Source organism: Mirounga leonina, unplaced genomic scaffold (genome assembly GCF_011800145.1).
Source record: "Mirounga leonina isolate KUSES-001 unplaced genomic scaffold, KU_Mleo_1.0 Mir_115, whole genome shotgun sequence".
Classification (NCBI taxonomy): domain Eukaryota; kingdom Metazoa; phylum Chordata; class Mammalia; order Carnivora; family Phocidae; genus Mirounga; species Mirounga leonina.
Window position 1 is genome coordinate 44971379 of NW_023270268.1, and position 17287 is coordinate 44988665.

Consider the following 17287-nt stretch of genomic DNA (forward strand, 5'->3'; position numbering starts at 1 on the left):
AGTTGGTCTGAGATGGGACCAAATAATTTGCATTTCAAACAAGCTTCCAGGCAACGCTGACGCTGTCAGTCTGTGGTTCTGAGGAGCCCCGTACCTACAGCACAATGCAAAAGACTCAACGACTCATCCTGGAAGAAAATGTAATTCATGGAACAGAAGAAAATTTTGTCTATTTGCTTCACATTTATAGAATGACTTAATAAGAGAGGCGCCTGGGTGGCTCAGTCGGTTAAGCATCTGCCTCCGGCTCAAGTCATGATCCTAGCGTCCTGGGATCAAGCCCCGCATCGGGCTCCCTGCGCAGTGGGGAGCCTGCTTCTCCCTCTCCCTCTCCCTCTGCCTCTCCCCCTGCTTGTGCGTGTGCTCTCTCTCTCAAATAAATAAAATCTTTAAAAAGAAAAATGACTTAGTAAGAATTCAGTAAAGTGGGAACTCGAGAGAAACAATGAGAGGGAGATTGTGTTTCTAGAAAACATTGAGGACTTGTCCCAAGTAATCTGTTTTATCAGTATGGCCTATTAAACTTTGTTGAGTTTATATTTTGAAACTTTTTAGATGGATGTTTTAAAAGGAAATGTTAAATCTTTGGATATCAAATTGATTTTAATTGTAGATTTTTCCAGAGGCTACATTATGCTTATATTTAATAGTCACAACCAATGTTGATTTTTACGTAAAACAAATCTATTTTTATTTTTTTTTAAGATTTTGTTTATTTGACAAAGAGAAAGAGCACAAGCAGGGGCAGCGACAGGCAGAGGGAAAGGGAGAAGTAGGCTGTCTGCTGAGCAGAGAGCCTGTTGTGGGGCTCGTGGGGCTCGATCTCTGGGCCCTGGGATCATGACCTGAGCCAAAGGCAGACGCTTAACTGACTGAGCCACCCAGGCACCCCAAAACAAATCTTTTTAAGTGCTTATAATTCTGAGTCGGGAAAATGCATACTTTTACTTTCATTGTAGTAACCATAAAAGAACCCATAAAATTAGTAGGGAAACTAATTCTGAACTTAATTCAGTCGCCCCACCAAAGCAAAGGACTTACTAGTTCGTGTAACTGAAAAATCCATTGTAGAGTTGTCCTCAGGGATTCAAATGTGATCGTCCGAACTCTCCATTTAAGTTGGTCTCACTTCTCCATGAGCCTTCACCAAAGTGGGAGAAGACTGCATGGGGCTGGGGAGGATGGGGGAGGAAGGAGCATGGATAAAGTCTCAGAAAACTATTCTGGTGCAACTTGGGTCACGTTCCTATCTTTGAGTCCTATTTTTCACTTGATAGCCACTCTGCAAATACTGTGCTCTGTTAACCCTTCCTTTCCTCTAATTAGTGACTTCACTCCCTCACCCAACCTCCTTCCTATTGAGGATTATAATTCTTTAAGACAAGTTTATGGCTTTGTGGTTATAAGCTGCTCAGATTAAGTGCTTAGCTATTTGGGAATTAATCTGGAATGGATAGAGCCAGCATTGGGTCACTTGGCCTGGTTAATACAGGCATTAGAATCTGGGCAGCGGGTTCCCAGGTTCCCTCGGGCCACTGGCTATGCTCCTTTACTTTGTGTACTAGCAACTCTTACTAAAGAAAAAAACAATTACTGCTCCTTTGTTTATTGTTCCTGTTGAGTTGCTAGGAGCACATATGTTTGCAGGTAAGTGTGCTGATGACATTTTCTAGAGATGGAATCTAGAGATGAGACACCTTTTTTTAAAGCATTAAAATACATGTTTAAACAATAGGTTACCTATAAATGTGATTCTCCCCGTAAAATTCTATAATATACAGAAATTTGGTGTTGTAAAAGATTTTGAGATCTACTTCAATACTTGAAGGAAAGGGCAGGAGAGGTTAAGTATCTTGCCATGATTCTATAGTTTGTGCAGTGCTACAACAAAAAGAAAAACAACTCCATCCTTGGTGCGGCTTGGGGAAGAAGGAGTAACAGTAAAGAGGGCTTTGTTAGAAATTACTCCCGGTAGGAAGAGAAGAGACAGTAACAAAGCAGACGTAAAATTTTAATCTCAGCTTCACTTTACAACTGTTTATTTTACTTTTACTTTAGCTAAGGTGGACTGGAATTTTCCAAATCAACCAAACTAAAAAAGGCGAGGGAGTGCAGGAGACACCTGGAGAGAAGGCAAGTTGACAGGACAAATTCTTATCCTAACACAAGCAAATGCAAGCTACATATGGACTCAGCCTGTTTCCCCACCTAGAAAGCCCTAAAATCGGATTTACGAATTGCGGTTTTCCTGACCACTTATCCTCTTCACTGCTTGTGTGACAATTGCAAAGCCTGTGGAGAGATTTCCATTTTCTTGTCCTAGGAAGGGAAGTTACCTCATCCATAAGATGAGTTTAAAAACACCACACCTGCCTCTCAGCTGGAGTTTGGATCATATGTTCTCTTTAGGTTCTTGGATTTTTAATGCAATGAAGATTCTTCATGCCACCAAACTAGGGTTTCTCAATGTTCCTCCTGAAGCACAGGTCTGCCTAAAACTGTGGCTCGATGTGACCCATTGCAAAAAAACTTCGTTGACCTCCTTTAGTTTAAAATCCATGCCAAAAAAAAAAAAAAAAATTCATTTCACTCCAGATTGTTTATACTGGTTTTAACATAAAAATTTTGTTTTATTCTTAATAACTTTCTAAAGCTTCAAGCAAAATTCATACTCTTAAAAAATCGTGTTTCTCCTGAGGCTGTGTGTAACTTCTGTTCCATTGCATCTTATTTCTCTTGGGGTATTGGGGGAGTGTGCTTGTGTGTACACATCATCCTAGGAAACCAAGTGATCTACATTATAGACTCACTTCTTTTAAACGTACATGAACTTTCTGTATAATCTGCAGTAAAGGACTATGCTTAAGAATTACTATAGTAGCTGAAGGAAGATGTTCCAGGAAATTTGTTTCCAGAAGATGCATGTGGAAAGATCATATGAGAAGCACAACTGTGAGTTACAAAATGTTACATAAAGGGAGTTACAATACCGAAAAGCTAATGAAATACTGTACAGAGTAAAGTAGTGACAAACATGCTGAGAACATAAGCCTCTGAAAGTCTTAAGGAGGGCAAAAATGGTAGTCCGATAAATGCCACCTGTGAGTGAAAGGGTAGATGAAGGAATGGGTTTTGTTAAGGCATTGGCTCTCAACTGGGAGTTTTACTCTCTAGGGGACATTGGTGATGGGATACTTCTGACTGTCATGGCTGGCAGGCAGGGCTGCGTTGTTCCTGGCAGCTGTGAGTAGAGCCAGAGATGCTGCAAAATAACCTGCAATGCCCAAGACAACTCACCACAACGAATAATCTGGTCCAAAATGTCAATAGGGCTGGTGTTGAGAACTCTGGGTTAAGGTTAGGAGAGTTGGAGGAAGGGGCTGGGAAAGGAGAAGACAAAGAGACACGGGTCAGGGGACACATGCTCGGAGCCGTGCTTGTGCAGAGTGGCCTCTTGGGGTCCTGGAATGGAGCCTCACAACCACAGCCTCCAGTTGGAACCTAGGCGGGGAGACGCCTCAGCCGGATCTGCCCAGGGGGGTAGGAGAGGGCAGCCCTTCTGTTTCGGCCAAGCCCGAAAGGGATTTGCCACCAGAGAGGCCTAGTGTGGTTCCAAAGCTGCTCCTTCACCTCTTGGAGAAGGTTTTCTGTGTTCATGTTTAAAATCACTTTAACAGAGGACGTCTTTCATTCCAATAATGAAATAAAGGCTAAATTGAAGGGGACAAACATGTTCGTGGGGAAGACTGTCAAGTGTAACAAGCCAACAAAGAGAAATGGCTCTGATTAAATCCTTTTTCTTTTTGAATGGGGGAACATGCCAGAGAACTTCGAGGCCTTAAAGGTGGTAGTGGGCCACCTAGAGGACAGAAGGGGGTACAGAAAGAAGAGGGTTCACAGTGCTTTCTAAGGAAGTGCTTCTTTCCTTGGAACGTGTGCGAAAGTGAACCTGTGATCAGAAGCAGCTTTGAAATCTATAACTTAAGGGGGAAAAAAAAGACTGACTTTGGTGTAGAGCCCTTCTCCACTCCCCCACCCCCTCAGCTTTTGTATGAATGAGTTGGATGATAAGAAGTGATAACATTCTGGACCACTGGAGTCCAGACATGTTTTCCAACAAATAAAATAACCTGTATTTTAATCCTCTGGGCTTCTACCTTTCCTTAGGCTGACTGAGGGGGGGAAACTAGCTTTGGCATCTGCACTGAGAGCCAAGCAAATCCACACTTGTAAGTGAACCCTATTTTTAGAATTTTCCACCTTCAGAATAACATTTCCATTTGGTTTCTTAAAAGCTTTTTTTGGAGGGGTTCCTATGTGTTTGGTAACGTGGAAGATAAAAGTTGTGAAAATGTGTAACACAATTTCTGCATTCAAGGAGCTTCTAGCAGAAGAGCCAACCACACAAAAATACCAAACACAGCAAAACATGTTAAATCCTCACAAGAGGGCTACGAGAACAGAGAGGGATGCGGCATTGGATTTAAACCCTTGAAGATAGAATTTTCAATAAATGGGTGTGAGGGGGGAAGGCACAGAAGGAACAGCATTTTAGAGGTAAGAAAGCACAGAGGCACAGGGTCTTTGTGGTTAATTCCTGTAGGGGAAGGTGGCTGGAGCATAGCATATTGGGGAGGGGCAAGGGAGGAGGGATGGGTGATACGGTGGGAAGTACGCTGGAAAGGGAGGTTGGGGAAAGATGATTGAGGGCATTAAGAGCTGAGGAACTGGGCTGCATTCTATGGATGATAGCCACAGAAGGTTTTTGTGCAGATGAGCATTACGATCATATCTGGGTTTTAAGTGATTCTGCCTATATGGGGGTGGGAATAGAGGGGAGGCAGCAGAGGGAAAAGAAGTAACCAGAGGCTCTAACAAAAACATTATTCTGGCATTCTCTTAGTATCCCTTTAGACATCTTTGACCTTGGAAATATATACAATAATTTATTCAATTAAAAAATCACTGTCAACTCTTGTGGTCACAGTCCCTTTGTATTCCAGAGTTTTCTTTTACTTTAGGGTTCAGTGTCATGCTGAAACTAGACTCCCTCAGAATTCTCCTCCTTAAATCTAAAGTTTCGTGTTTACAATCTAGCTTTTAACCCTTGGGTATCATTTACATTCCTCTTGGTATCTATTTTCTGCTCCATGGCTAAGGAGCTTCCCTTCTTGCCCTGAGAGCATGAAATTCACTGTAATTAAAGTGCCTGTGGTTTAGTGTGATTGTTCTTTCATGTTTTTCTGAGAAGTCATTCTTGCCCTTTGTGGCCCAGCACAGGATATAATCTTGGTTTTAATCTCTAGGGACAATCCATGTCCTGTGAGTACTGATTTCAGGAAGGACACTGAGCCTAGACATTCACTTGAGGGATTAATTTTTCTTATTCATCCCAAGGAAAATTGTATGATGGAAAGTAAATTGATTACCCTCTTGGACTGAATGAGAACTCCATGGCAGTACAAGTATGAATAGGACTGGAAGGGTTACCGTGCTGAAATCTGAAATCTTGCTAGGACTATGCTGGGCTGCCTGATATATATATACAGGATCCTCACTCCCACCCCAATCAAGGTGGCGTAACGTACTTGTTTTTTTCCTGGCGAATAGTGGGTGGTGACTGAAGATTTCTCAAGTGTCCCTCAATGTGGGGTTGTGACTCTCCATCTTTTCCTCTTCTCAGTAATTTCTGAAAATCATTTAGTTAAAAGATACAAAACATGTTGCAGAGAGACTCATGCTTCTGGCCATGATGGATTAACTGGGACTAAACTAGCCTTCAAGTAGATGAAATATGTAAAATGACTATTTTCAGAAATTGGACAGCAGGAAGTGCAGGACCTTGATCCGTAAGAGGAAAATAGCAAGGAACCACATATAGTCCAGGCTTTCTCTTGGAGGCTGTATTGGCTCAGAGTGCTGTAACAAAATATCATAGAGTGGGTGGCTTAAACAAAAGAAATTTATGTTCTGAAAACTAGAAGGCCAAAGTCAAGGTGAGATCAGGGTTGGTTCCTGGTAAGACCTGCCTTCTAGCTTATGGATGACTGTCTTCTCACTGTGTCCTCACTATTCTTCTGTGCCTACATGGAGAGAGAGAGAGAAAGAGAACCCTGGTGTCTCTTCTTATAAGGACACCAGTCCTATAGGATTAGGGCCCCATTCTTATGAGCTTATTTACTTTAATTACCTTACTAAAGGCCCTATCTCTGAATGCAGTCACATTGAGGGTTAGGGCTTCAACATATTGAAGGGAACACAATTCAGTCCATAACAGGGGCACTTCCCAGTCCAAGGTACAGAGATCCCAAGCAGAACACAGTTATTTTACCAAGCTAAGGATGCAGATTGGAGTTCAAGGTGGTAGCTAGAATTTTAGGGCAGAAACCACAGAGGTGGAAGCTATGTGAAGAAAGACCCCCAGAAGTCTCTGTAGGAGTTTCCTTAGTATTGCTGAAACTCCAGGAGGCTGCAAAAAACAGGGAGTTGTAGGCCGAACAATTCCCAGAGCTCAAAAGCACTGGGAAACATTCATGTTCTGAGCTGCCAGGATGGAGTTATACATATAGAGCATTCAAATGAGATTCTGGAAGGGTCACACCTTGGCAATAGGGCTAAACTAGCCCAGAGTAAAGACTGCCCTCAACTCACACCTCTGAGCTTAATAACAAGCCTTGAGCTTAATAACAAGCCTTGAAAGGCTCAACATGATTCAAAATTAAACTAACTGCCTCACAGGACATTCTTACACCCTATAAAAGAAACAACAAAATTTAACACTCCCCAGTATAGAGTTTGCAATGTTGATTTAATAAGAAATTACCGCACATGGGAAGAAGCAGGAAAATGTGAGTCGTAGCCAGTTGAAAAACCAATAAGTAGAAACCACCCAGAAATGACTAAAATGATGGAATTAGCAGACAAAGATTTTAATATAATTTTTTATACATATGTTCAAGTATTTAAAAACATGAATACAATGATGAGAGAAATTGGATGTATAAAAAAACCAAATGGAATTTCTAGTAGTGAAACAATGCAATATCTTGTATGAATAATTCACTGGAGGAGCTTAAAAGAAGATTAAACACTGATGAAAAGATTGGTGAACTTGAAGACATGGCAAAAGAAACTAAACTGAATGAAGAGACCAAAGACTGGAAAAATTAACAGAGCATCAGTGACCTGTGGGACAATATGATGAGATATAGTTTTTGTGTAATTAGAATCTCAAAGGGGCAGGGAGAGGAAAGTATTTGAAAAATAATGGTGAAAAATGTTCCAAAAATTTTTAAAGTTTTATTGAAATATGATTCACATGCCATACAATTCACTCATTTAAACTATACAATTTGAGGTTTAGGATATTTATAGGCTTGTGCAACTATCACTACAACCTAATTTTAGATCATTTTTGTCCTCCCTAAAACAAACCCCTGCAATCACAGTCAGTTTTAGAGTATTTTAATCACCTCAAAGAGAAAGCCTATGCCCGTTAGCCATCCTCCCCCTATTCTGGAACCCTCCACCCCTAGGCAACCCTAATCTATGTTCTGTCTCTACAGATACGCTAATTCTGGACAATCCATATGAATGAAGTCATCATATAATTTGTGGTCTTGCATGACTAGTTTCTTTCACTTAGCATAATATTTTCTTTTAAAAAAAATTTTTTTTTTAAGATTTTATTTATTTATTTGACAGAGAGAGAGAGACAGCTAGAGAGGGAACACAAGCAGGGGGAGTGGGAGAGGGAGAAGCAGGCTTCCCGCGGAGCAGGGAGCCCGATGCGGGGCTCGATCCCACAACCCTGAGATCATGACCTGAGCCGAAGGCAGACGCCTAACGACTGAGCCACCCAGGCCCCCCTAGCATAATATTTTCAAGTTTCATCTATGTTGTGGCATGTGGTCAGTATTTTTTATTGCTGAATAATATTCCCTTGTATGGATATACCATATTCTATTGCATCAGTTGATGGACATTCGGGTTGTTTCTTTTGCCTGGTAAGAATAATGCTGCTATAAACATTTGTGTGAAAGTTTTTGTATGGAAATATGTTTTCAGTTCTCTTGGGTATATACCTAGGAGTGGAGTTACCAGGTCATTTGGTAACTTTATGTTTAGTATTTTGAGGAATGAACAGAAGGTCTTTCCAAAGTGACTGTACTGTTTTACATTCCCACCAGCATTGTATGAGTATTATAATTTCTCTACATCCTTGGCCAACACTTGAAATCTTATCTCACTATTTGATTACAGCCATCCTTGTGGTTATGATGTAGTATTTCATTGAGGTTTTATTTGCATTTTTTTCTTGATAGCAGATGATGTTGACCTTCTCATGTGTTATTGGCCATTTGTATATCTTCCTTGGAGAAATCTCTATTCAGATCTTTTGCCCATTTTTAATTGGGTTATTTGTCTTATTTATGAGTTGTAAGAGTTCTTTATATATTCTGCATACTAGATTTTTATTAGATATATGATTTGCAAATATTTTCTCCCATTCTGCAGTTGTCTTTTTTCTTTCTTTTTTTCTTTTTTTAAAGATTTTATTTATTTATTTGAGAGAGAGAGAGAGAGCACATGAGAGGGGGGAGGGTCAGAGGGAGAAGCAGACTCCCTGACGAGCAGGGAGCCGGATGCGGAACTCGATCCCGGGACTCCAGGATCATGACCTGAGCCGAAGGCAGTTGCTTTACCAACTGAGCCACCCAGGCGCCCTGTCTTTTTGCTTTCTTAATTGTGTCTTTTGAAGCACAAAAAATTTTAATATTGATGAACTGATGTATTTTCTTTTGGTGTCATGTCTGAAAACCATTGCCTAATTCAAGGTCATTGAGATTTATGCTTATGTTTTCTTTTAATGTTTTATAGTTTTAGTTCTTAAAGTCAGGTCTCTGATCCATTTTGCATTAATTTTTGTATATTGTATGAAGAGGGGGCCCAATTTTGGTTTTTGCATGTGAATATCCAGTTATCCCAGACCATTTGTTGAAAAGACTATTGTTTTCTTGTTGAATTGTGCCATCACCTTGTCAAAAATCCCCCAATTGATTATAAATGCGAGAATTTATATATGGATTCTCAATTCTGTTCCATTGATCTGTATGTCTAGCCTTATGCCAGGATGACACTATCTTGATCACTGTAGTTTTGTAGTAGGTTTTTTTTTAAGATTTATTTTTTTATTTTGAGAGAGAAAGAGCAAGGGGAGGGGCAGAGGGAGAGAGAGAGAGAGAGAGAATCTTAGCAGACTCCGCACTGAGCATGGAGCCCAATGCAGGGCTCAGTGCAGGGCTTGATCTCACAACACTGAGATCATGACCTGAGCTGAAATCAAGAATTGGAGGCTTAACCAACTGAGCTACCCAAGCACCCCTGTAGTGAGTTTTAAATTAGGGGTGTATGAGTCCTTCAACTTTCTTCTGCCTTTTCAAAATTGTTTGGGGTATTCTGGGTCCCTTGCATTTCCACGTGAATTTTAGGATTAGCTTGACAATTTCTGCACGAAAGCCAGGATTTGGATAGAAATTATGTTAATTTGTAGTTCAGTTCGGAGAGTATTGCCATCCTAACAATATTAAGTCTTCTGATCCATGACCATGGGCGTTATTCCATTTACTTAGGTTTTAATTTCTTTACACAATATTTTGTAAATTTCAGTGTATAAGTCTTGGCTTCTTTTGTTAAAATTATAATTAGGTATTTTATTTTTTGATGGTATCATAAATGGAACTGTTTTCTTAATTTCATTTCAGAATGTTCATTGCTAGTGTGTAGAAATACAATTTATTTTTGTATAGTAATCCTGTGTTTTGTCACTTGGCTGAAGTTGTGTATTTGTTCTAATATTTGTGTGTATGTGTGGATTACTTAGGGTTTTTTATATATAAGATGATTCCATCTGCAAATAGAGATAATTTTACTTTTTTTCTTTTTTGATCTGGATGCTTTTTATTTCTTTTTCTTGCCCTGACCAGAACCTCCAGTACAATGATAATTAGAAGTAACTAGAGCAGACATCCTTGCCTTTTCTGATCTTGGTGGAAAGCACCCAGTCTTTCACCTTTAAGCCTGATGCTAACTGTGAAGTTTCCAGAGATGTCCTCTGTCAGGGTGAGGAAGTCCCCTGCTTTTTCTGCATTTATTGAAATGATCATATTTTTTCCCTTTTATGCTGTATTATTGTCTGTTACATTCATTAATTTTCAGGTGTTAAACCAGCCTTATATTTCTGGGATAAATTTCACTTGGTCACAGTGTATAATCTTTTTTATATGTTGCTGGATTTGGTTTACTAGCGTTTGTTGAGAATTTTTACATCTCTTTTCACAAGCAATGTAGATCTGTAGTTTCTTTTCTTGGGCAATTTTTGTCTGATTTGCTATCAGGGTAATACTGCCCTCATACAATGAATGGGTTAGGAAGTGTCTATTCCTCTTCTGTTTTCTGGAACTTGTGAAGAACTCATCTTAATTCTTCTCTGACTATTTGGTGAAATTCACCAGTGACACTATCTTTTCTTTGGGCCTGAGCTTTTCTTTGTAGAAACTTAAAAATTACTAATTTAATCTCTTTACTTATTATAGACCAAGTCACATTTTCCATTTCATTTTATGTCAGTTTCAGTATTTTGTGTATCCTGGCAATTTTTCCATTTCATTTAAATTATCTGATGTGTTAGCATACAGCTGCTCCTAGTTTTCCCTTATAATCCTTTTTATTTCTGTAAGTTTGGTAAATGTCCCCTCTTTCATTCCTGTTTGAAGTAATTTGAGTCTTCTCTCTTCCTTTGGCTGGTCTAGCTAAAGGTTTGTCAATTCTGTTGATCTTTTCAAAGAACCAAATTTTGGTTTCATTGATTTTTTTTTTCCTATTGCTTTTCTACCTTCTGGAAACCAATAATAAAGAGAAAAATCTTTAAAGTAGCCAGTAGAACACCAGACACATTGCTTATAGAGGTAGACGAAGCCCTGCAACACAGCAGATGATGGAATAGCCCTACACTTGAAACTGATGCAGTGATTCTTCAGAGAAGCAGATTAAACAAAAAAAAGCACATTTCCTTTGAGTCTGAGGTTGTCAGCTTGATCTCTGCATGAGGCCGTATGCTTTACGAGACAGAACCCTTCGCTGTCCCTGAATTCCTGGACAACCACTGTGTCCCAGAGTTCTTCAGAGTAGAGGTGGTGATTTTTCTTTCCAGCACAAAGGGAAAGAACACAAGGAGTAGGCCCTGCTGCCCCTACCTACTGTGCTGGTCCCAGTGTCGGCAGGAGTCTGTGCTGATTAGGATGCTTTTAGGAAAATGGATTTTCTCCCTGATGTTAGCCCTAATCCAGTCATTATCAACCTTGGCTGCTCTGGAGAATCAGCTGGGAAGCTTTAAAAAAAAATAATGAGATTAAGAATTCTTCATATTAGTGAGGTCATATGATATACCAGACCAATTTAAATTTAGAATCCAGGCCATCTGATTTTGTGCATATATATATGTATGTGTGTATAAGTATAAAAACATACATATATATAATATAAAATGTATGTATATATATTTGTATGTTGTGTGTGGTGTTTGTTCATTTGTTTACTTATTATGTGGAACTTTTAAAATATATACCAAAGTGGAAAGAATAGTGATCTTCAAACTGGTGGTATGTTGAAGAAGAGCTAGTTCATATATTTTTTAAATGGATAAGCATGGGTGCCATATTACATTAAGGTTGGTGGCATTTAGATTCCACTGAATTCATCTTAGAAAGTAATGTTTTATTTCAAAATGTCAAGATGCACAGTACATTAGAAATTACGTTCCTCACAACCTCTTAAACTTATTATGAATCCTTCCTTATGGACATCAAATGAAAGATATGCAAGGGAAAACATGCATTAAAAACATTTTTTTAAGGGCATGAGAAGGGAAAAGTTTGACATCACTGGTCTGGATGGATTGCTTTTTTCCTTCTGGAGGGCCTATGGCCATTCACTAGGATATAATTTATTTTAAACCTTGTCTTTGTAGTTCAATGAAGCAGAAATGGATCCATACCCTAAAATTTCATCTGTTTTAGGACTGATAAACAATAAACGTGGCAGAAACTTAAATGTGCCCTTACAGAATTGTGTGCGTATGTTTGATCTAGTACTTTCTATCTAATCTGTGGGTAACAGAGAAGCCAATGTGTTTGTATGATACAAAGTTACTTCCACTATTTTTAATACTTATTAATATAACTTAATAGTAATAATGAAATCATTCTCTTCTGAAATCAGCTTTCCATTCCTATTAGTACTTTTAAGCTATTCTGTGATCGATTTCTAATTCTGTTGGTCCTCAGAAGAGAGGTGAGGTCCTTTCCTGGTTTGGGAAGGACTGTGTGAATGGGCTGCTGAGATCCTGGCACGGCTTTGCCGGGTCTCCGTAGCAATCACAGTGCCCTAATGGCTGAGCACAGCTGGCCGCGGGCTGGGCACCCTACCTCTATTCTCTCTCATGGTCACTATAGCTGTGGGACTTTGATTTTATCTTTTTCGTTTTACAGCTGAGAGAACTGAGGCTCACAGAGGTTAAGTAACCAGCCCAAGGGCACAAAGCTAGTTGGTGGAGAAGTGGGACTCGCCCCTGGATGGTCTAACGGATGATTTCCACTTCAGCCCATGGCTCTCGGGGCTCTGGCTCCGGGCAAAGAGCATCCAGGCGAGGAACAGAAGGAAGAACATTGGATCAGATCTGAAGACCAGGGCTCACTTTCTAGTTGCACTGTCTGGTCAGCTGTGAGACCTAAGTAAGTCACTTAGCATCTTTCAGTCTGTGGTGTTGTTGGAAATTTGCAGGATTATGTGAGATTTAAACTATAATCAATGGAGGTGTGTGACAGAGGATTAGTTTACCCTGTCTCCCACTCTTATTTTGTTGTAGAATTAGTCAAAAACCATCATATCTACCTTTTGACCACAGAGGAGTTCATAAAACATCATTTGATTTTATGGAATTAGGAATGAGATTTTTTTCCCCATCTCTGTTGAATGCTGCAGTGAATGGATTGTCAAGAGCATAATTCTGGCACTGGGGAAAGGGGTCAGGTAGTGTGGACACAGGAAAATGTAGCACATCTTTTTAGATAGAAAAATATCACCTGTGAGCATTCCAGATAATCCGTGAATTGAGTGAACCTGAGTAAAGAATGTCTAAATGGTTCATGTTAAGCTCTGAATCTGGTCTCTGTCTCTGGTGAATTATGTAAGGGTAGAGTTAAAAAACAAGACTGTCATGTATTAAAGGAACATCACTTATTCTTTGGCTGAGGAGAGAAGAAATTTCTAAGTTCTGGCTTACATGGTCTGATTCCCTACTCTGATTTCAAGAATCCAGTTAAAGCTTCTGCTGAGTCAAAGATTGTTGCTTCTCCTAAAAAATTCTTCAAGTGCCTTCTATTGTTTGCTCGCCTGCTTCTGGCTAGCCTTTTAAAAGAGAAAAAAAGACCAATTTTGGATATTAAAAATACATATAAAGAATAATTAATGAAGGCCCACGAACTTACCACCTTGCTTGAGAGATAGCCAAAGCCCTGCATCCCTCTCCCCATCGTGTAAGCCTCCAGCGGGAAGCACTAGCCCAAACCCTGACGTTTATCACTCCCATGCCTTTCTTCATACTTTTTCTACATAGGTGTGTCTACCTAAGTGGTATGTGGGATTGCTTTGCATGTTTTAAGACTTTATATAAATAGAATAATACTGAAAGTATTCCTCTTCCCTTTTGATATTTTCCTTCAAAATGAGAATGTTTTTGAGGGTTGTTTATTTTGACTCAGATAGTTCTAGTTTATTCATTTTCACTGTTGTATGAAATTCCACTGTATGGAGACACCATGTCTTAGTTTGGGCTGCTGTAACAAAGCACCACGGACTTGATAGCTTATAAACAACATGAATTTATTTCTCACAGTTCTGGAAGCCAGAAGTCTGAGATCAGGGTGTCAGGATGGTTGGGTTCTGGTGAAAGTCCTCCTCTGGGTTGCAAACTGATTTCTCCTCTTATTCTTACGTGGAGGAAAGAGCATGAGCTAACTCTCTGGGTTCTTCTTATAAAGGCACTATCCTCATTCTAAAGGGCCTGGTCTTTATGACCTAATAATCTCCCAAAGGCCCCCACTTCCAAAGACCACCACATTGGGGATTAGATTTTAACATATGAGTTTTGGAGGAACACAAACATTCAGTCCATAACACACCACAATTTACCTGTTCTTCTGTCGATGGACAATTTGTTTTGCTATTATAAACTGCTGCAGTGCACAAGCTTGTTTTTGTCTCCTTGTGTTGGGTATACACATCCTCAGCTTTATTAGTGTAGATTGCGGGCCAAAGTGATGCTGCCAGTTTATATTTTCTCCAAAGGTACCTGGGTGTCCCCGTGGCTTTTCATCCTTGCTCCCCCTGTCATTACTGGATAAGACAGAGAAAAAGTGCAGGGTCAACTCCAAAGACTAGAAATTGGAGCCCCTTAAAGAAAAGGACAAGTGTCTGTGGAATAAAATCCAAACTCCTTGCCATGGCACACACGGCCCTGCCTTGCCTGATCAACCTCTCCAGCCTCACCTCATTCTGGGTGGCCTTCTTTCTGTGACGGGAACATGCAGGCAAACTCATTCCCACCTCAGAGCCGGATGCTCTCTCTGCCTGACATTCTCCTCCCAGCTCATTGCATGACCAGTTTGTTTTTTTTTTTTTAAGATTTTATTTATTTATTTGAGAGAGAGAATGAGAGAGAGAGAGCATGAGAGGGGGGAGGGTCAGAGGGAGAAGCAGACCCCCTGCTGAGCAGGGAGCCCGATGCGGGACTCGATCCCAGGACTCCAGGATCATGACCTGAGCCGAAGGCAGTCGCTTAACCAACTGAGTTGCCCAGCATGACTGGCTTCTTCTCAACCTTTGTATATCAGCCCCTTGGAGAGGCCTTCTCTGAACACATAATATAATTCACATTACTGGGGGTTTTTTTTTTTTTTTTCACTGTATTTATCAGAATTTGAAATTATTTACTTTGTTTCTCTCAATGGAATATAAACTCTATGAGGACCACATACAATGCCTGACATGTGCCAAATTTTTATTGAGTGAAAATGTACACATTGATGCCTTCTCTACTTGGTGACTTGTTACCCCTTCCTATCACTTCTCCCACATTCACTGTCCCAGCATTTTTCTGATCACTGGTGTATGTATAGATTAGGGTGAATGTGGAGGACCCTGATGGTATCCTATACAGACACCCTGTCTAGTGCTATCTGTTTCCTTCTGAGATGTCCCAAGATCTCATGCATTGACTCTGTGCACAGTTGAACCTTCTTCTTTGGACTGAAGTCAGGCCACCGCCCCCTCTACTTGCAATCCCCAGAACTGCTGACTCCCACCATCTTTCTGGAGGTCGTTATTGCTTCCATAAGTGTTTAGTAAAGGATGAGGTTTGCCTGACTCACCTCTGGCCCTTTCTTGCTAACTGATTGTGTGGAAGACTCCTCAAGGCTCTGAGAATAATTCATTTACTCATCGTCTGGGTAGTGGTGACTTTGTGGGCATCATTTGAATCACCGGTGATTCCTGCATCCAGTTGACCTACTAAGGGATTACTTGTTGCTTCTGGGAGAAAATACTGTGATTATTCTGAGATCGAACAGTTGATTCGCTCACCTTTGTGCCCTCCACCCCTCATGACACCTAGATCCTGGGCTGGGACAGGTGGTCTCTTTTGGGTGCTCCCTGTACTACTTCCAATCACTGCACTTACCTCATTGTTGTGTCATGCTCTCTTTTTCCCTGGAGAGAGGAAACTATGGTTTTAAACTTTGTATCACCAGTGCTTGGCACAAAGGAGTCATTTAATAAATGTTTATTAAGCAGATGAACAAATAAATGGGGTGAATTCTAGACCTGGAATGAAAACCTGGTTTATGAATACATTTGGTTTACACAGAGAGAGTACCAGCTGTGTGTCTGACAAATCTGTAAGCAGGCACAGCGCAGCTCCAGAGAAAACCAGGTTCTCCACGCACTGTTGAGGTAAGAACTAGCCTTTGAATTGGGGGCACTGTTAGTCTGTCCTTAGGCTGGAGCAGCGACGAGGCACCCAAAATTCCGCCCCATGCCACGTATATCCCCGGTAGAGATTTCCCTTTGTTGATTCATTCAGCATTTGTCAGGTGTTTGTAGGTTTTCCCATCAACAGGCGAGCAAGAGGCGGACTGTTTTCCCACTGTGTTGTCACTTTGCTTGATGGTTTCACACAGAGGAAGCGCCCGGGGTATTTGGAAAATGATTCAATTGAGCATCATCTCTGAAGAATCTGGGTGGACGTTACGCCGTTGTTTTCGTTTCTCAGTGCCAGTCCTGTAGAGCAGTGTGTAAAAAGTGGGTGCGAAGAGCAGTGTTGGTTTGCACCTAGACTGTTCTGTGCATCGTCTACTGCTGGGCCACCACGAGGTGTGACAGAGAGAGTCCAGCGGTTCTCTTTCTGGCTGTGGACACACATACAGTGTCTTTATCACCTGCTTTTGATTTGCCAGTTTGGCTCCAACCAGGGTATTCCTAGTTCCTGCATTTCACTCTGTGTCATAGGGGAAAAAATGACAAGACACGCCCCATCGCTCCCCATCACTTCTCAGCCTTTTAGCTAAGATCGAGTGTAGTGTCTGGTAAGACACTCCCTCCAAGAAAGCGTGTAATTTGAGGAGAGTTATCTTTTCACTATAGGTTGTCTTGTGCCGGCTTCAGCAAGAGGACTAGGGGATGTGTTTTTGAAATAGTTAACCCATTTCATAGTGCCTCAGTTATATTTACATCCTTTAAAATTCTTTTCTTTTTTTCTTTCTTTCTTTTTTTTTTTTAGATTTTATTTATTTATTTGAGAGAGAGAGAATGAGAGAGAGCACATGAGGGGGGGAGGGTCAGAGGGAGAAGCAGACCCCCCGCCGAGCAGGGAGCCCGATGCGGGACTCGATCCCGGGACTCCATGATCACGACCTGAGCCAAAGGTAGTTGCTTGACCAACTGAGCCACCCAGGCGCCCTAAAATTATTTTCTTTTTCTAAATTGAATATATTCCTAAAAGATTCCTTACACTGTTTCTGGAATAAGGTAGAGCACAAAATATACATACGTAATATCTGTTGTAGGAAAATGAAACAATAGAATGATCATAATTACTGAGTTTGAAGTAAAATACATTTTTAAATCACCCTTTGTGTATTATCTAACACAGTTGGAGAAAAGCACAGTTCAT